General features: G+C 36.0%; 1 protein-coding gene across 2 annotated transcripts in view; it reads right to left on the bottom strand.

The window, feature by feature from the left end:
• The window catches only part of KIAA0825 (KIAA0825 ortholog), a 375,816-nt gene that overhangs the window by 333,507 nt on the left and 20,706 nt on the right, over positions 1 to 21,603 (bottom strand). The window lies entirely within an intron of this gene.

Genomic DNA, 21,603 nt, shown 5'->3' with positions numbered 1-21,603 from the left:
GCTGCTTCTCACTGTAACCAAGAGCTCCAAAGGAAATCACAAAGCCTCCTAGACCACTGTGAGCAAGGGTGGTGGCAGCCAGAATTCAACTCCCTCCCCCCACTCTTGTCACATACTGACTGACCTGGAAATCCTAACCTCCAAACTTTAAGTGTCATCCCCTAGCCCTATTTATGTGTGAAGACGGCAACATTTTCCTTGAGTTCCTCTATCACCCCCGTCAACCTAAATACCTATAACTGACTAAAACTTACATATGCTACTCTTCTTAGGGAGATATGCATTTTCCTACTATGGGATCATTCAGTCAGTCAGTCCATATATACCCTTGAATCTTTGATATGTAAAAGGCACTGCTGCTGAAGCCGGGGATATAGTTGCAACAAGTCAAAGTCCCTGCCTTCATGGAGTTTTTATCTGTTTTAAGAACACATAAGCAAGTATACTTTATAAAAGATCACATGATAAGAAGTGCTATGAGCACAAGTAAAGCAGGGCCATGGAATAGACTAAAAATGATGGAGATGGAGCAGAATGTGAACCATTTTATTTAGGGATATGTTATTTTTGGACATAAAATAGTGCTTATAAAGTACGTAATGACTGATGGTATAAATGAATGAGAAATTTAAACATTACATTATAAAAATATACATGGAATATATATTAACGGGAAAAAGGCTTGGGGAATGTGGTTTTATTTCAGATAAATACAAAATACTTGAAAAATTGTCTAAAAAGTTTTGCAGAGGCTTTACAACACTAATGGACTTCCTCTTCAATTACTTAATTACAACAAATTCAGCTAATTTATTATTCTATAATGAAATAGCTGAAGATTTCTCATAGGCATCATCTGGAACTTCAATGAAGTAGTCTTGGGATAAAGCTTTTACATTTTTTTAGACATTTTATTTTAAAAGGAAAACATCCAACCTAAAACATTTTATTATAAAAATCTATGGCATCACAAGGTTTGTCATTTACAAACTCAATTAGTTCCGAATACAGAATAATCACAGATATGTCATCTTAAAATATCAAAATTTTCATACACTTAGATCCTCCTTTCAATATTTTGCAGTAAAAGGTGTAATTTCATATTTGTGAGCAAATAATAACATATAATGTGTCATATTAATACAAATTTGAAATCAGGCTTAAAAAATAGCCAAAAAATTGTAAGCTAAATGGTAGAACACTGTATATCCATCAGAAGTTATACATCTTTAGGGCACTGAAACTTCAATACTTCCATATAACCAATGAGTTTGAGATCCTCTTGTCTCCCTAGTGGCTCAACTAGTTACAGCTATTACCAGAATATTTTCTTTCTACTAAACGCAATGGTCAGTAATACTAATAATGAATTCAGCTTCTTTATTTGCATGTTTTTGAATCATCTGGGGTAGTACAGGTGATGAGCCATTCAACAATTGTTACAAGAAAACAAAATTTCACTTTTTTTTTTTTTATAAAGATTTTATTTATTTATGTGACAGACAGCCAGCGAGAGAGGGAACACAGCAGGGGAGTGGGAGAGGAAGAAGCAGGCTCCCAGCGGAGGAGCCCGATGTGGGACTCGATCCCAGAACGCCGGGATCACGCCCTGAGTCGAAGGCAGACGCTTTAACGACTGCGCCACCCAGGCGCCCCAAAATTTCACTTTTGTTATGAAAACATTTGATTGGCTGAGGGTTTTGTAGCAAGCTCAAACTTAGTAAATACATTGTAGCTAGCCTCTCTAATAAAAGCAGTTATATATCAATACTCTGCTCAGACTTGTCTTAATTTGTCAATACTATAAAGCCTCATTAATTCAGATTCTACATATTCAAAATATAATAGGTATAGAAGTCAGCTTAAACATAACAGCAAAATAGCAGTATTATTTGTTACATATCTACTATGTACAAACTAATATACATCATCTTCTTAATCCTCTTAATAACTCTATAAAATAGTTAACCTTGATCCTCTTAATAACCCTACAAAATAGTTATCGTCATTTATAAGGGAAGGGATGTGGACCCAGAGATTAACTAACATGCACATGTTACATAGCAGCTACCTAGTGTTAGGAGTAGAATTTTAACTGGATCTACTTGGTTCTTAAAATTTAAGGGTACCTGGTCTCTTGAGAAATGAATCACTTACTGCATACAGAACCTAGTTTTATAGAAATATTAACCCAAATGTTAAAACGGTTATCCCTGGATATTTAGACTACAGTTGATGTTTATTTTCTCCTTTATACTTAGCGTTTCCCTACATTTTGGCAGTAAGTACTTACTTTTACACGTTAAAAAGCAAAATTCAACCAAGTGAATTTGTAGATCTAATTGGCTTTGCTAAACTATGGATCAGCAGCACTTCATCAAGCAAATAGAGAAGCACTCCCAGGAGTTGTACAAAATGGAAGGATTTTATTGAACAGGGTAGGGGCATAAGAGTAATCAGTAAAAAAGGATTGTTCCAGACAAGGCTGTTTTCTAGGGGAAATAGCAAGGGGTCTTATTGTGCAGATTACCTCATCTTTCTTTAGGGGATGGAGAGGACACAGGTGACAGGACTTATTGGCACTGATGGAAAGAAGAGTTTCCTGATGATCAGTTGAGGCCACATTTCTGGTGGAAGTTGAAATTGCAATTAGATTGGGTATTAAACCCCAGTTTGGGAACTTGGACTGAGTGACATCTTTTTGGGCTTGTGGTTTTCTTTTTTTTAAACATATGTAATTAGGAAAAATAGTTAAAAAAGAAATTATGCCTGCTCCCAAGGGGGTTTTGATCTTTTATTTTACATTTTCTGTCTTCATTTGAAACATCTTCCAATCTTAAAATGTCTCTTGTCAATTTGTTTTTATCATTCCTCTCAAAATCTAACTCAAAACTCATATAATTCCTAAATATCTCTTGACTTAACTGTGAACATTTCACCAAACTTTTTGTATTATTTTGTGGGTTTTGTGCTTGCAAACACTGTTAAAAGAAATCTGTTCTTCTGTGTTATTGTGGTATTAAATGCGTGTTATATCTTTCATTGAAATGAGTTTTGGAGTAAAACTATAATGGACTGAAACACGGTGACAATTCAGATGGGGTTTGGACATGATTTTGAAGGATACCTAATATATATAGCTGGGTGATTTTCTCTCTCTAACTAACCTCAGTAGAGAAGTTACTCAATAAATACAAAGAACACATTAAGGGAATACCATTTGATAACAACAGGGTACCAGAACGATGATGGTTCAGAGCTTTCACGTGACTAGCATCCATCTGTGATGCTTCTGTATTTAAGATACCATTCCAAGGTGATGAAGGACAATAGAAAAGGAAGGAGGTAAAGAGGCAGCATGTTTTAAGATGCTGTGTGATAGGATAAGAGAAAACTTCATGGGCAAAACAGAATAGGATGAGGAAATGAACCAGAATGAGGAGAGAGTCACAGGACCAACAAGAGAAAGAAATTAAAAGGAGAGAGTAGACTGTGGTAAGTGATGCTCAGGTTTGAATGTCGAAGTTCAAACTTGAGTGACAGAGCAGAATGGCAGTGATCCCTGCAGGGCCGTGCTAACAAGAGGCACCACTGACTGGGTCTGCGTACAGGCACTAGTCCTCTCACTTCCTTCCATGCACTCCACGGGCCCATGGTGGGACACTGTGCCTGGACATCACAAGGGGGGCAGGGAGGGAGAGGGAGAAGGAGAAGAGGGAGATTGGACAGTCTCTCCTCTAAAGAAGTAGAGACAGTAAAAAAAAGAAATAAGACAGGAAGCAAAGGAGCCAGTAGAAAGAGCACTGCTATTCTCCAAGTAAAAATAACTATGACCTTAACAACAAAAAAGTGAATTATTAAGGGACTAATGTAACTTGGCAAATACCTTAGTGGTATTTCGTAAATGCAGAAAAACCTTTAAAAAATTCAGGGAGACAAAGGAAGCGGCTGTGAAGCTGTGGGTCAAGATAGTGCTTCGCATTCTGTTTCTGTTTCTGTACTATTATTAAATATTAAACTGCTGTCACCAGGGAGGTAATCATCATTTGTCATAATGAATGAAGTCTCTTATCCTAATCCGTGATCAACCAAAACTGGGAGTTGAAACTTTTTAAAGTACAGTAACTTTGTTTTTGAAATTGTCATTCCACAGTACTATTTGTAAATATTCATTCTCCTGTAATGTTTCTGATCATTTTTGGCATAAGATTAAAAAAACAGTGCTTAATATTTCAAACAAGTATTAACAGCCAATCTAATATTAATTATTGCCTTTTAAAAATGAGTAATGTTTGAAGAATTATATCGAAGCCAAACATCTGTAGATCAAGTTTCAGCCACAGGCAAATTATAACAGTTGAGTTATAAATTCCTAAGAACAGCGACTATAATAAAATATGTACATATTATAAGCACGGCCAGAAAACATTAAAATAAAGCAATAAAAAAAAGTCAAACCTCATGTGATCAAAAGAAAGCCCACAAAAGTAATTTTGGAATCTCACTTGTCTTTTAACATATTTTAAAATGATACTTTCTAACCTAGGGTCTCTAATTCATTATTTAAACACATATAATGATTAGGATCCTCATTTTATCTTTTTTTCCCCTCTTTCTTCAATAATAAATATCCAGAGTACCGTTTTTCTTAGAGCCAACCAAATGCATCCTTTCTCATAATCATCATTTTTAAAAAGTGAAAAAAGATAGAAAGACCAACCATTGGGAAAAAATCTACACAGCAAAAGTGTTAGGAAAGGGGAAACATTAGAACCATGTGACTTCTCTGTGGAAGAGCCCAGAGAGGAAGGTCACATGCCTTTTCAGACCTATGCATAAACTGTGAACTTAATGTGTCCACCAGCTCTAGTTGACCCGAAGTCCTACTGTCTGGCCTAAAATGAACACTTTTAATGAGCATGGTAAGGAAATGTTCTGATTATTTAAAAATTGATGTTCTACATTAAACTAAACAAGTTTCAAAACGTTCCACTATACTAAAACCACTTAATCTAAACACCATTGAATCAAGAATCAATAGATTTGAGTTCCGATCCTAGTTCTGTTAATGTGACTTTCAGGAAGTCACTTGATCTCTCAAGAGGGACAGAGCTCACATTCCTCATTTATAAAATGAGATGGATGGATTTATTAGGCTCTGAGGTTTCTTCTAGCTATAAATTAGCTGTTTTCTATAAGGAATGGTGGGAGGAAGACATATTTTTTAAACCCTCCCCCAAATTAACTCTTCCAATGGACTATTTCACTCATTAATACCATCATTTTTCCTGTATCATGTACTCAGAGCCATTTTTAATCATTTCCTTTTCCCTTCCACAGGACTCTTACATGAAAAGCTTACACTGAATCTATAGCTTAGCAAGAAATAATATGAGAAAAGAGGAAATGTGAGGCAGCAAGATATTCTTTTATGGTAATAGGTAGATGCCCATACTGATGTTTCACCCCAACTCCCCAGCTTTCTAAAATATTCTAAGCAGAAGCTAGCCCATGTTTCTGGGCTCCTCTGACTTGGCATACTCTTCACTCAACAAAAGACCCATGAGACCAACTGACTTTGGGTATTATGCCTCCACAAGGAACAGGGTGACATGAGGGAATCATACCTTCACAGACATCATGTATCCCTGACCTATTATTCTTTGTATTCTTTATATTCTTTATATTATTTGTTATATTGCTGGTTTGGTTTGAGTCGCTGGTTTGAAAAAAAAAAAAGCAGAGTGAAAATAAATTTTGACCAGCTTTTTTTTCCCCAGTCTGGCTCATTTTTACTTTTCCATCCATATCTAGTCACAAAGTAATTCTCCTGGATCATTCACAAAGTCCTGCCAGTATCATAAATATTATACCTTTACTAAAAATCAGTATCATAACTTTCCCTAAGTCTTGAAAATTCTACGTAGTTCAGTGTATTCATTTATTGAGACATGGATTACAGGTATGGTGGCTAAATAGTAATTTTAATGATAATTACAGCTAACTTTATACAGCATTTTTATGGACCATGGATTGTTCTAAGTAATTTATATGTATGAACTCTTTTAATTCTTGCCATAATCCTATGGGAAAGGTACTATTATATTCTCCACATTAAAGATGTAGAAACTGAGGCACAGAGAAATTTTTTTTTAGTTGCCCAGGATTACTTGCATAGGAAGTGGCAAAGCTGGGATTCCAACTGCTTCAAAGGCTGTCCTTAATCCCAATGCTATAAACTGCCTCCCTGTATAGAGTTGTACTTAAAAAAATCATTATTTTACATCTTATATGCATTGACTTATTTACTGCCATATGTATTTGACAGCTTTCCTTAGAACCATTATAAATTTCCTTCATTATGAAAACAATTTTCAAAAATAAATTTTTTTTAAGGCTAGATCTTCCCCCTGTGATATTTCAAAGTCAACAGAAATTTATTTCTTCTCATCAATTACTAGAAATTGAAATCTGAATGTTTTAGGCTCTCCAAAGACCGAGAAACAACCCAAATGGATCTCAATTTGTTGATAGTAATTTAAAATACCTTATGCATTAAAGTCCTATATTAGGAAATTATAGAACTTGATAATCTATTCTTCATTTTCTCAACTCTTATCTTTGTATTAGGATTCCTACCACAGACTGCTATGCTTCCTATTAATAATTGCAGAATTCTGATTATTTTAATTATGTGAGTGGGAATATTAATATACATCCAATAAGTAAGCATAGTAACATGTTATAGCTATTAAAATCCCCTTTGGAACTCCCCTATTAGTAATTTAAATATGTGCATGTATGAGGTAGAAATTGACAGGATCAGTCAGAATACACTACTGCAGCTTGACAAGCAAACAGAATTAATTGTTGTATGTTTTACCCACCAAATTTGACACCGCTTTCTTTATTTTTCTCTTTCTAGAAAATATTTTTATTTTATTAACTCTATAATAATCTTCAATATGCAATCCTAGCCATCTCTTGCTTTAATACAACAGTGAAACCAAGATAATGTGAAAACAAATTTTAATTTCCACATTCTTTTATAACTTAGCACTCACATTTCACATGATTTAAAAGTCATAAAATTATACGTATATTTTGATTAGACCTAAAGATAGTCACAAATCAGGGGGCTAAGGATTAACTAATGAATTTTCAGGCACAGTAAAAACCTTATTAATTTGGAAAGTAGTACAGTAGAAAGTTTAAGTTATGGAATACTTTTAAAAAGGCAATTGTATTGCGTATCAACTAGGAATAATAACAAACATAGCTTACAAAATGTGTTGACTACATTTTTAAGGAATTTTCTTTTAATAACTACGTAAGAATGATTTAAACTTAGTATGCACTTTGTATCTAAATTGGTTCTTCTAAAGAATGTAGGTCTTAAAGTATGTTCCAAGGATTTAAGAATTTCTCCTAAAATGCTGTTAATAATATTAAGTTAATAAAATTAATAGTATATTCACTAACTAGTCCTGTGTCATCAGTATCTCTTTCTGACTATAAACATGTTCATTTCTTGCTTTTTAGGAACCAACAAAACCCTCCCTAGAACCTCCTTCTATTCACAGCCCAACATCTGCAAACTGTAGTTTGTATTTCCTCATCTTTTATCTCCTCTCTCATTCACTTCTCAACTCAGAGCAATCTGGTTTCTGCCTCTATCCTTGCACTGAAAGTGACAAAATATTTTTCAATGCCTATCATACTTAATCTTTGCACTATTTGGTACTGACAGCTACACCTTCCTTGACGTCTCCTCTCTTGCCAATCTTCCTACGTGTTACAGCTTCCTAGTATCTTTCTTGTCTCTTACACATTTATTAACAGGCTCCTGGTAGGAGTTCCCAATTTAGGTAGCTGTCCAGCTCAAATTTCTCTTTTTAATCTGATAGACAATGTAGGATTACAATGGTGGTCAATTTCTATGCTAGAGGACCCAGCTTTCCCGTCATAACTAATTATCCAAGATTAGACATCTGACCCAAAATGAACCATCAGATGCAAAGAAATCCTGAAATTTGGAATGAAGGCTAGAACAGGGAACCACTTAGTGGTATACCAACCAAGTTAAATCCAGCCTCCCAAGAGAAAATGCATGGATTTTTTCCTGAGACCCTATAATTCCCCACTTCCTTTCCTTCCGAGACTAAAAGTTCATATAGTTGTTTTTTGAGGTTGTTTTGGTTTGATTCTATCAGAGACACACAATAAATCTTCACCCTGTTTCACTGAACAAGAGCCACTGTTTTTTTCTTTGCTTAACAGACTAGTTTTGTGCGATATTCACAGAATTCTCTCTGGAATCTGCTTCTCATTTTAACTACTTTCCTTAAACATTCCTCATTCAAAGCTATTGCTTCTTTTTATATAATTTTACCAGAGTAAATTTTCTTGCTTTTTTCTAAAGTATTTTAATTTTTAGAAATTCTGTTTTACTTTTATTCATTTGGATTTTGTCCTCCCCAAATCTCAGAAAATCTACTCCTGTTAGTTATGAGGTTGTAGTCTTCCCATATATCCTTACTCCCCTTGCCTAACTTGGGAAAGGAAGTATAGAAAGTTTTCCTCCCTGTCTCTTCCAGTCCACTGCAGGCTGGAATTCTTATTCTACATGCTTTTCATTGATTAACCTCATCCATCTATTATCTCTATGCTGAAAACTTAAAGCCTGTATCTCTAACCTAGTTCTTCCTCCAAAACTTTAACACATAATTCCGAACATTTACTAGGCAATCCCACATTGCTGTTTCAAAGGTCCCTTGAACTCAACATGTCCAAACAAAATCTTTTCCTTAAACTGGCTTCTCTTCCTGTATTACAGGGTCCACACCTCCCTAATCCTTCTCCTCTTCCTTGCCCTACTAACTTAAATCAGGCCTCAGTCAGCTGTAGCACAGTCTGTTTTTCTATGGCCAGCAAACTATGAATGGTCTTCACATTTCTAAAGAGTTGCAAAATTAAAAAGAAACAAAAAGAATATGCCACAGTGGCCATATGTAGTCCATAAATCCTAAAATATTTACTATCTGGCCCTTAAGAGAAAAAGTTTGCTGACCTCTGTCTTAAATGATCACCAAATTCTCTGACCTTTTCTCTTCCCTAATATATTAAACGGTAACCAAATGCTCTCAAATTTGACTTTTTCCTCTGTGTGCTTTCAGTGTCTTAAATCTGACATTTCTTGATGAAAAAAAAAAAAATGGAAAAACCTCCTATCTGGCCTCTAAACCTCACACCTTGTGGTTTAATAAGAAATACATATTTGGTTATTGCTCCTTGTCTCCCCCTACCTCCCACCCTACTTTGTCCTATGAATCTCTTCCATTTGGCCATTCCTGAGTTGTATCATTTCTAAAAATACTGTAACCAGAACTACAGCATTTTCCTGAGTTCTGTGAGTCATTCTAATGACTTATTAAACCTGAGTAGGGGGCTGTGGGAACCCTCAAATTTGTAGTCAGCTGGGCAGAAGTAGACATCCCCTGGAGATACCATTTGAGGCTCTCATCTGACGTGGGGGCCGTCTTGTGGGACTGAGCCATTAACTTGTGGGGTCTGTGCTAACTATAGGTATTGTCAGAAGTGAATTAAACTGAACTGCAGGATACTGAGTTTGTGTCCAACTTGCATATTAGCATTAAACTTCTTGTTTTATAAACCAAATTGGATCATTCACTACCCTGCTTAATTACCACTGAAGGTTTTCCACAATGCATAGGACAACTCCAGGCTTTTTACTTTGCTTTATATACATAGTTCTTCATATTTAGCTATATGTTTCTACCATAACTGTCCTAGATTAACAACTTGAAATGGTAACTCCCTCTACTAGGATGTTTTCAGTAGAAAATGCTATTTATGGAAGGCATTTACTTCATCAGTGTCCATAGTATTATTTATAGGCCACATCTAAGTATAACATAATTTGTGTATTATCTTTAAACAAAAAAGATAACTACAATTGTGGCTTAAACCATTTTCAAATGCTTCTTAACAACTTAAACCATTTTTAAAAAGATTGTGGAGAGGTAAGAAAATACACTAGGGAAAAATCAAGATTTAACATTTAAGCTATCGAATAAAATTTAAATGTGCTACTTTAAAACTCTTTCCAGCATTTATGAAAAAAGGAAATTAGATAAAAATCTTTAAGGTCGTTTCTGATTTTAAAATTCTATTATTTTAATCATGTGATCTATTTCCCTAATACTTACTCTTCCATTTTATTGCCTTTGCAGTATATTTTTTAATTCTATAGTTTAATAGAAGGAAAATTTGTTGTTGGTTAAAGTAAATTCATATGAAATGACCTAAAAATCTATTTAAAAAGCAATCAATGAAAATAAATATAGGCTTTCTTCATGTTAAATCTGAAAATCCATCACTATACTTGCTTTTTACTTTATTTGCTGCTTAACATATCTCAACAGTGAATCTATCATATCAACATAGTCATCATGATCCAAGCTGCAAATAATAGAGAGTGTCAGTGTCAATTTTGCTTTCTCACACTTGCTTCCCTTCACTTCATCTGATTTTAATAATCCCTGTCAAACCACAAACAGTCCAAATTACCTTCATGACACAGAAGCTTTCAAAGAGCAGACAGAATCTCAACTTTCATTTAGCAACTACAAAAGAAAGCTGTCCAGCTGGACAAATATTATTTCCACACTTGACAATCTCTACAGTTGAGCATGCATTTTAATTTTAACTAAACCTGCCAGGAGCTTGATATGAGCTTCTTGTTTTGTGTAGATTGACTCACAGGATTATCAGACCAATGACTGTAATTGTGATAAAAGAACCCAGCATTTTTCTACTAAAAGATAAATCATATACCAAGCTGAAGGATCAAAATGAACACGTAAGACATAACGTGAAGGCATACATTGCAGAAGGAAAACAACTTAAATTAGATGGTTTAATCACCAAATGAAGTCTAAACATACAGAATACATTCTTTTTTTTTTTTTAAATAGGCTCCATTCCCAATATAAGGCTTGAACTCACAACCCCGAGATCAAGCATCATGCACTCCACTAACTGAGCCAGACAGGCGCCCTCAGAATACGTGCTTGATAAAATTTTAAAAAGAAAAAGCTAGCAAGTAAAAATAAAATGTAAGAAAGTTAAAATTTTATCCATGGATACCACTGAGAAACAGGTTCTAAGAATAAAATAAAAAGAGATTTTTAAATTGTTTTGGGCTGACTCAATGGATAGTCAAATTTCTAGAACAGGTCTATGTATCGAATTATTTAATAAAACTGATGTTCTTGACAAGATATTAAAAAGTCCACTCTATACTAATCAATGTGCCCACGTACAAAGTAAAACTTCAACAAAAAGTCATGGTAAAAAGAAATAATGATACTAAGTTTGTAGAAAAGTATTAGAATAAAAGCTACAGTGTAAAACCGTATTAAAGACTATTATATCTTGGAAGTTTATTACAATTAAGTCTGAAAGTTTCAAATGGTAAACTATTTCTGGGAACATTTCCCATCTCAGCAAGGCCTAAACTCCTCCTACAGCTATTAGAACCTCACGATGGCCAAATGTCAAGTCTTCCCTCCAACCTGTTAACACTTGACACTAATTCTGGGTTCTCCCTTCTCCAAAGGCCAATCCGTTGACTATTAGAGCACCGTTTCTCCCCCAACTCTATCTTGGACACCACAGCTGTTTCCTTTACCAGCTCCTTTTCTTTCTCTTCCTCTTGGTCTTTGGACTGGACAGATTAATCCACATCCATGTCTTCTGCTACAACGTGTGTGTTGGAGCACCAGTTCTAACTATCCAACTCCATCTCTTGGATGTTCCACAGGCACCCCAAACTCAACATGTCCCAGACAATCTTACCATCTCCTCTCTGAAACTTCCTTTCTTGAGGTCCCTAACAGCAGCACTATCAACTCAGGTATTCATGTCACTGAGTGGGAGTCATCTTCCGCATTTTAACATTCTCTTACTAATCTCATAGCCAAACGATCAGTCTTTTCTGTTATTTCTTATATCCGTTTCCTATTGCTCCTGTGTAGGTTCAAACTCCGTCATCCCCTTCTACTTCATTTTCTATCCTACCACCAGAATGATCTTTGTAAAACAGAGACAGGAATTGGTGTTTATAGCAAGACTTTAAGTCTACAGGACTGGGAGAAAAGTCATACTCTTAAGAAAAGAAAAATCAGATGAAGGAGTTAATCTGCAGAGGGAAATTTGGCAAGGAGGGGATCACCCAAACCAGCATATTTTTTTTAGGAAAAAAAGGTAGTGAAAGTAACTAAAATTATATCATTTTTCAAATTTTATTAACCAATTAAATGGTTTTATCTGTGGACCTACAAACAAAAACAGTTTTCAAAAATAACATTCTTTCAAAAAAATTCTTATATCTGTGCTCATTAAAGTAAAAAGCCTACAGGACACCTGGGTGGCTCAGTCGGTTAAGTGTCTGCCTTCGGCTAAGGTCAGCCCTGGAATCGAGTTCTGCATTGAGCTCCTTGCTCAGTGGGGAGCCTGCTTCTCCCTCTGCCTGCCCCTTCCCCTGCTTGTGCTCTCTCTCGGACAAATGAATAAATAAAATCTTAAAGAAAAAAAAGCCTATATTATTTCAATATTAAAAATATACAATTCATTTTTATAAGCTTTTTAAAAGATTTATTTATTTTAGAGAAAGAGAGAGAGAGAGTGCACGTGTTGAGGGGAGCAGAGGGAGAGGGAGAGAGAGAGAGAGAGAGAGAATCTCAAGCAGACTCCTGACCGAGCACAGAGCCCGACTGGGGGCTTGATTCCAATTTAGCCTGAGATCATAACCTGAGTGAAAATCAAGAATCAATGCCTAACTGACTGAGCCACCTGGGTGCCCCCCATTTTCATATATTTTAAACAATTTCTTAGTTGTATCTGTCAGATATTTTTCTGAGAAAAGTATTTTTTTATGATTGTATTATTTTTATATTTTTCCAAATTGCATTTTAGAGTTAGTAAATCTTACTTTTTTATTAACACTGACTTTTTTTTAAGATTTATTTATTTGAGAGAGAGCGCACAAGCAAGCAGGTGGGGGGAGGGGCAGACGGAGAGAGAGAATCCTCAAGCAGACTCCTCACAGGGTGCGGAACCCTACATGGGCTTGATTCCACTACCCTGAGATCATGACCTAGCCAAAACCAAGAGCTGGCCACTTAACCATCTGAGCCCCCCAGGCGCCCCAAGGGTGAGTAAATTTTAAATTGCTGACACCTATATCATCTTCCTTAGGTGTTAAGTTACTTGGTGAGTTTATTCAGTTCATAGCAAATTTTGCTAAAAGAAGAATATCCTCAATTTTAATGTTTAATAATAAAATACATGAATGTTTAACCTAAATATTCTTAAAAGTAGTAGTTTTTGTTTTTTTGCCTCTGTGCAGAGTGCCTTTTTTGGACCAATAATTTAAAAAAAGACAAAACTCAAATACTTATAAATTAAATTTCTGAAATTAAAAAAAAAAACTCACCAAATATTTACAACTAAATCTTGTACACTATTTGAGTTCTCATCATTTAATTTGTTCAGTTTCCCCTTTAATTTCACGGGGATACATTTTCAAGGTTTTCCTATATGTGAGCTTTGTTTTCAATAATTTGGTTCCCTAAATGCTTCTTCACATAAAATCATTTTTATTTATTTTTTGCCTACTATTTGTTGAACACTTTCATTAAAGATTTCTAACCAATTCTGAAGAAAGTACAACAAAAATTTTAGAGGATAATTTTACAAGAGTATTTAATATCAGGTGCCTGGGTGGCTCAGTCAGTTAAGCGTCTGCCTTTGGCTCAGGTCATGATCTCTGGGTCCGGGGATCAAGCCCCAAGTTGGGCTTCCTGCTTAGGAGGGAGTCTGCTTCTCCCGCTCCCTCTGCCCTTCCCCCTGCTTGTGCTCACTGTCCTGTGCTCTAATAAATAAATAAAATCTTAAAAAAAATATATAATAGGCACTTAAAGTCAATTTATAAAGTACAATAATTCTTCAATGTTTCAAACATTTCTAAAATACAGAAAGAAAAAGTATATACTAACATGCTTAAGTTACTTCTGTTTTCTTCAAAAGCAGTCTAATCATAAAAAGTTAAGGCTGTTTATCTTGTGTACGTATAAATATTTATACTTTTTGAAAAGTACATTTCCTATTTAGATTGGTAGATTTTGCAGATTTTGGGGGTGTAATTATGAATTACCACGTCACCACAACATATCCCAAGTATAATTCTCTTCATAGGTTCTACTTAAAAATTTTTATGATGTTATGTTCCACCACAACACATTTTTAATATCACCAAGACTAAAAAACTTTATCATGCTACAGTTTGGAATTCAATTTATAATAGTATTCACAATGACAAGTATTTTACCTTTTACAGAATGAACTTCTAAATGCTTTACTTTGATTCCATAAATTAGACATGAAACTTACACCATTATTGGAATTAATTCATTTTTTTATTAGAAGTATCCAAGGATACTGATGTAAAACTGCCATTATGTAACTGCTGATAAAGTTCTATTAATGGAGCTGATATAGTAACAGCTATTGATTCACCTTTCATATATGAACAAGAAAACTCATAACCGCAAACGAGAGAAATTAATTTAGAGCAGCCACCTGATCTAATGAAAAGAAACCTTCACAGAGTGGTATATAAATGTACCTTTTGTACCTAAGTATTAAATGTAGCTTTTTCAGGCACAATCTTAAAATATGACCGTGCAAGAGATGTTGATGATTCTTCAACAGATAGAGGTCTTCTTATTTTCATGTGATCAATGATGTCATTATAGCCCCCATTGTGTGAGTTACACATTAATTCATTTCAGCAAGTCAAAGGAAATTCAGTGCTCTGTGTGTGTGTTACCCAACAATAAACAAGTAGTTGTGGATTTATAATGCATGACAAAGACCTCATAGTAATAGAGTTCCAACTTCATTCGCTCTATTGCGAGACTGAACAAAGGCTGGGAAATGTTGTGCAGGCCAAGGGCAAGGTCCCAGGCACAGCACAAGGGGCTGACACAGTAAGTGGCGAGCAGAGGTAGCAGCATGAAGTACTTCTGCCACCAGCATCACCCAAGACCTGAAAAAGTTAGCTATACCTAAGTGCTCACATCAGAGCACACTCACTTTATCAACACCCTCATGCTGCCCTTGAAAAAGATGTGTTAGCTATTACTATTTCCGGATAGGATCTGGAAAAGGGAAATGGGCTATTGCCAATTTAACCATATGTTAAAATGAGAATTCTGTTTACTACACTGGCATCTCATTTGACATGATGTCAGAATGGAGGTCTTCCTAAAACTATGCTTGGTTTAATGACTTGCAACTATTAAGTAATACTTCATTCAAAAATGAAAAATCTGAGGGGCACCTGGGTGGCTCAGTCAGTTAAGCATCTGCCTTCAGCTCAGGTCATGATCCCAGGGTCCTTGGATCAAGCCCATCATCCGGCTCCCTCCTCAGCGGGGAGTCTGCTTCTCCCTCTCCCTTCCCCTGCTGGTGCTTGCTCACGCTCCCTCGCTCTCTAATATATAAATAAAATCTTTAAAAAATAAAAATAGGGGCGCCTGGGTGGCACAGCGGTTAAGCATCTGCCTTGGCTCAGGGCGTGATCCCGGCGTTATGGGATCGAGCCCCACATCAGGCTCTTCCGCTATGAGCCTGCTTCTTCCTCTCCCACTCCCCCTGCTTGTGTTCCCTCTCTTGCTGGCTGTCTCTATCTCTGTTGAATAAATAAATAAAATCTTTAAAAAAATAAATAAATAAAAATAAAAAATGAAAAATCTGAGACAAATGCTAAGCCAGAGGAAATATGACAAAAGGCAGAACATGAGACTATCTTGGGCAAACTGGATACATGATATGATATCAGAATATGTAATATTTTATTTATTTATTTTTATTTATTTATTTGACAGAGATAGAGACAGCCAGCGAGAGAGGGAACACAAGCAGGGGGAGTGGGAGAGGAAGAAGCAGGCTCCTAGCGGAGGAGCCTGATGTGGGGCTCGATCCCATAACGCTGGGATCACGCCCTGAGCCGAAGGCAGACGCTTAACCGCTGTGCCACCCAGGTGCCCCAGAATATGTAATATTTTAAATAAAAATATAACAAATAAAATGGACCTTATGTATACATAAAAATGATAAGCCAGCTCTGTATAGCATGACGTGAAAAGACTTCCAGAGAACTGTATTATTTAATTAAAAAAATAAGTTGTAGAATATATATACACCATGATACAGTAAAATACTTTTGAAACAAACAAACCATCCCAAATTATCAGGAAGGAAATTCAACAAACTATTACTGCTAATCTGTGGGCAGTGGAACTAAAATGGGACAGGGAATAAGGAAATTTTTACTCTTCTTAACTTCCTATATTTATTTGAACTTCTTATAATGAGCATATTTTAATTTTTACGCAAAAAGCAAAAACAAATTTAAAAAATACAAAAAATATTACAAGACATCATCTAATTTAGTTTTAACTGAGTAGTACAAGTAACGAATGACCTAGAATCCTGCAGTGGGAAGTTCCTTCGAGGCAGATGGAGCTAGAGCAGTCAAGCCACCCAGAAAAAGGAAGATGAAGGCATTAAAAAAGGTGGGAGCCAGTGATCTTCCAAAATCCATAGCTTCACAGGCCCCACAGTTTAAGACATTTAATCTCTCACTATACATAGGTTCAAGCCTTCTCTTATTCTGGGAATGATCCAACAACTAGTGAAGAGAGGACATAGGAAGCCTCAGCCAGACAGTAGCTTGAGAAGTGAAAAATGAGTTTGGCTCCTGCTTATTTCTATCCTCTTCCACAACCTGGGCTCTTACTAACTTGCTTATTACCAGTAATATAATTAGGTCCCCATCTTGAGATTTCTTTGTATGTACTGGGATCCCACTCCTAAACCCCAGCTACAGCTACCTGCTCCAGGTTCATGAACCACCACCAACAGTGGGCCCTGGTAATTAAAATGATGAGAACATCCCTAGAGCATAAATGCGACTGTTTGGGGGAGCCAGAGTAGAAAACTCATGGATGCAAATAGTGAAAGATAAAACTGAAGACATATGGGGCGCTTGGTTGGCTCAGCATTCAACTCTTAATCTTAAGGTTGTTAGTTCAAGCATAATGTTGGGCCTAGAGCTTACTTAAATCAAATAAAAAAACTGAAGACGTATGCTATGGCCAGATAGGTATGCCAAGGCCTTTTTTCCTCTAGAAAGAAAATATTTGGATTTTTATCCTATACAAAACAGTGAGTCAGAATTTTTTGTTTTTGTGTTTGTTTTACTAAGGCAATAATTAACTAATGTTGTATAAAAGTTTTTCAAACAGAGTGTTAAGAAGGCTTGAGATAACGGAGGTAGGAAGATCAATCAGGACAGTTAATTAATCCACATGAGGTGATGATGAATAGGAAGAGGATGAGGCACAAGAAAAAGAAAGATGGCTTTTGAAATGACTTTCCAGAGTATACACTGCTTGCGATTATTGAATGAAGCAGGCAACTACAGTTGAGAGAAAACCAGGCAGGTGTTACATATCCCAGGTATAAACAGGCTTGGATTTTAGACCCAAGTCATCAGAGAAACCAAACAGGACAATGTGAAAATTATAAAGTCACCCTAAAAGAAAGGCAACTTGTGGATGTGTCATTAAAAGCTAGCAAAGAGTAAAAGCCAAGGTGTGGGTCTTCCTGGGGCTTAATAAAACTCAGTGCAGGAAAAACCAATTATGACAGTGGCTAAGAAAAAGAGATGGGCATCATCAGAGGTTCCAACAGTCTTGCTGAAGGCTGTTAGAGATATCATCCAGTGGGGCAACCCTCTTGGGTCCCCTCCCTACTCGGGAACTTTGTACTATCATTCTGCTATTGCTCAATAAACCTTGCTTTGCTACACACACACACACACACACACACACACACACACACAGAAGCCTAGATATCATCCAGTGCATGTCCATGCTAGCCTTTGAGAAGCCAACTGAAGAGTGGGTTAGTAGTGTGGTCTCCATAAAGTCTTTTGCTGGTTAGGGCCTAAGGACAGAACAAGGTAGTGAGATGAGGCTACATGACAGTTTATGTAGAAAGAGCTAATTATTACAAAGGAAATTCTGAAACTTTAATCTGGATGACAGTTATGAATAGATTTTTTTAAAATATAGGAGGTAAATGGTGATAAGAAGGCATGGCAAATGCAGTTTTACACAGATGATTTTGACTCTATTATACAAATGGAAATGTCCAGAATAGGAGGCAATATACGAGGGGAATGCATGAGAAAACGTATTGCTTGTAATGTCACACTGAAGTTAAAAAGACCAGGATTCAGACAGTATCTTTCAAAATTTTTGGATTATGATCCACAGGTTAAAAAGTGCATTCTAATCTCATGCGTATGTGTGCACACACCTATCTTACAAGTTTCATGAAACATTGCTTATCCTTAACGATTACTTTGATATTTCCTATTCTACTCTATTCCTTTTTCTTTCTTCTTTCTGATTTACTTTTTAATGCACCCACAGCCTCTAAATTGATTTAAGCACCTGCATTTTGGCTTAAAGATTTTTAGATTAAAAAGACACACCTATGAGGATTATGTAGAGCCATCCGCAAAAACATGACTAATAAATCTGGAAGAGATGTTTTTTGAGAAAGGGTAAAAAAAAAAACAAAAAAAAAAACTAAGGACTGGCATGGGACCAAGATAGGGTAGGGAGAAAGACCAATGAAGATAAAGAAATTGGAAAAAAAAAAAATAGCATCAAATTCATGTTTTTGCCTTTACTGCAATGTTTCTCAAAGTCTAGTTCAAGATTAATTGAAGCAGAATTACCCTACCCAATGTTAAAAATTCAAATACCTGGGCCTCATCCCAGGCCTAGTGAAGAGAATTCTCCAGGTGTGGGTCTTAGAATTGGCAATTTAGAAGTTTCCCAGGGCATTCTTTTCACCAACTATTTTTATCTCAGTGCCTTTCACAAATCAGCTTTCAAAATGATACTTACTTTCCAGGAACATGCAATCTCACTTCACACATTAGATATATTCTTGAAAAGTTGTTAAGTGAGTACTTCCCCTAAAGACTATAATGATTAATATCAAAATTACGTTCACCCAGAAGGAAACAAAGAAGCTTCTGGAGCATTTAGTCTTTAAACAAACATTCTTTATCCACTTAATTTTTCTGTATTACTTATGAAAGTGGATAGCCAAATGGGCTTATAATCGTTATCTTTATTCAGTTTAAAAGCACATATATTTAAAAATTCAATATATTAACACATTTCATTTTGATTTTTAACTGATTTTACTTGACTTAACTGGTTAAGTATCACAATTAACTGGCATTTAGCAGAACTCACAGGCAGGAAGTACTTCAGTGAGACACTTTTCAGAAAAATACAAATACTGAAGTTTATGGTTTGAACTCTTAACAGCAAAGATATCGCTTCATGTGGTGAGTTCTGCTAACAAAAATATTTGTCAATTTATTAACACTTGATAACCAAGAAGTATGAGATATGAATCTATCCTATTCTAAGATGGAAATGATAGCTAACAACAATAAACTATAGAAGCTAACATTTATTCACTTGCCTCTCTCATATCAGGCTCTGTTCTAGACTCTCTGCATGGCTTACTCATTTCATCTTGACAGTAATCTTGTGAAGTACCATGTAGCCCTAACTTCCCCAGTGATGAAGCTGAGGTGCAGCGAGCTGTTAGCTTTTCTGAGGTCCCACGAAACTAGAAATAGGAGCTGAAATAGGCAGCCAGTCTCTAGAGTTTGTACTCAGTATTTTACAAAGTGATCGTAAGAAAGTCTCAGGCCTTGAAAAAGTTAGCTGCTTTGTGGGAAGAAAGACTCTGCTGTTTACACTCTGGAATGTTTCCCACACTGTTCTTTCTTTCTTTTCTTTCTTTCTTTTGAGAGGGAGAGAGAGAGAGAGAGGGAGAAAGAGAATCTTAAGCAGGCTTCATGCCCAGCTGGAGCTGGAGTCTGACATGGGGCTCCGTCTCACAAAAGTGGGATCATGACCTGAGCCAAAATCAAGAGTTGGATGCTTGGATGTCTGAATGGCTCAGTTGGTAAAGCATCTGCCTTTGGCTCAGGTCATGATTCCAGGGTCCTAGGATCGAGTCCCACATCCGGCTCCCTGCTCAGCAGGGAGCCTGCTTCCCCCTCTGCCTGCCGCTATCCCTGCTTGTGTGCTCTCTCCCTCTCTCTCTGACAAATAAATAAAATCTTAAAAAAAAAAAGAGTTGGATGCTTAACTGACTGAGCCACCTACATGCCCCTCCCCCTATTCTTTACACAACTGATTTCAAGATAACTTAGGTCTACATGGGATCCCTGCTCATATTTACTTATCAGATCTCATTATAATACACTTTATATATGATAGGAATACCCCAAATAGCACAAACATGAGAATTCAGTGTGACACTGTAGAAAAAAATAGAAATCAGTTTAAAAAATTTATTCTGTATATAAGGGCAGGAGAGAACCATGCTCTCAAATGTAATGAACCAATAACCTAGGAATCTTGTCGTAAGTGTAGATTTTCAGTAGGTCTGGGGTGGAGCCTGAGATTTTACATTTCTAAACAAGTTCCCAGGTAATGGGTCCCTGTGGCCCAGGGACCACATTTTGGGTAGTGAGGGTTTGGTATGCAAGCTTTGGAGTCGCACTGCTGGTGTGTGACTTCTAGCTCCATTACTTACTAGTTTTGCAACCTTCTTGTGAGCCTCTACCACATCTGTAAAATAGCGATATAATTAAAGTGTTGTTATGAGGATTACACGAGAAAATCCATAGATAATATGTACAATAGTTGCTGGCATATAGAAAGCACTCGATAAATATTAACACTTAATATTACAGAAAACTATTAAAAGCATATATTGTAACCCATTAGAAAGTCACTTATAGAACTGAGTGATACAGCGGGAACACTAAATAAAATTTCATCATTCTTTCCCAGGCAGTCACTAGAACATCACTGTACATCGAAGGACATAAAATACGTAAGTTAGATCCACTACCCAGCTTTATTAAATACATAAATCTGAAACTGCTCTAAATGAATTTGCATGAAGCTGGCTTGGCCTATAATATTTAAAAAGAATATTTTGTTTCTATGCCAGAAACCTTTTTTATATCGCAGGTATACAGTGAGCTCTAATTCATTTATTTGAATAGCTTCCTCTGAATTTTGAAACAGCCATTTTTGTTTAAAACTTTTCATTTTTATCAAATCGAAATCATAACTAGTATTAGTATGAACAATAATCATATTTTTAAAAATCTGCTTAGGAGTGGCTGGCTGGTTCAGTTGGTGGAGCATGCAACTCTTGATATTGGGCTTTTGAGTTTGAGCCCCAACTGGGGTGTAGAGATTACTTGAAAATAAAACCAAAAAAAAAGGTGGGGGCCATTTGTTATCCTGGGGGGAAAAAAAAGTTGTTCAAATAAGGCACTAGTATAGTTTAAATGAATTTAAAGGATTTAGCCCAAACCTTCACAAATATACA

This window comes from Ursus americanus, chromosome 5 (assembly GCF_024610735.1).
Source record: "Ursus americanus isolate L20-20 chromosome 5, mUrsAme1.1.p, whole genome shotgun sequence".
NCBI lineage: Eukaryota > Metazoa > Chordata > Mammalia > Carnivora > Ursidae > Ursus > Ursus americanus.
This window is presented reverse-complemented; position numbering and strand designations above follow the sequence as displayed.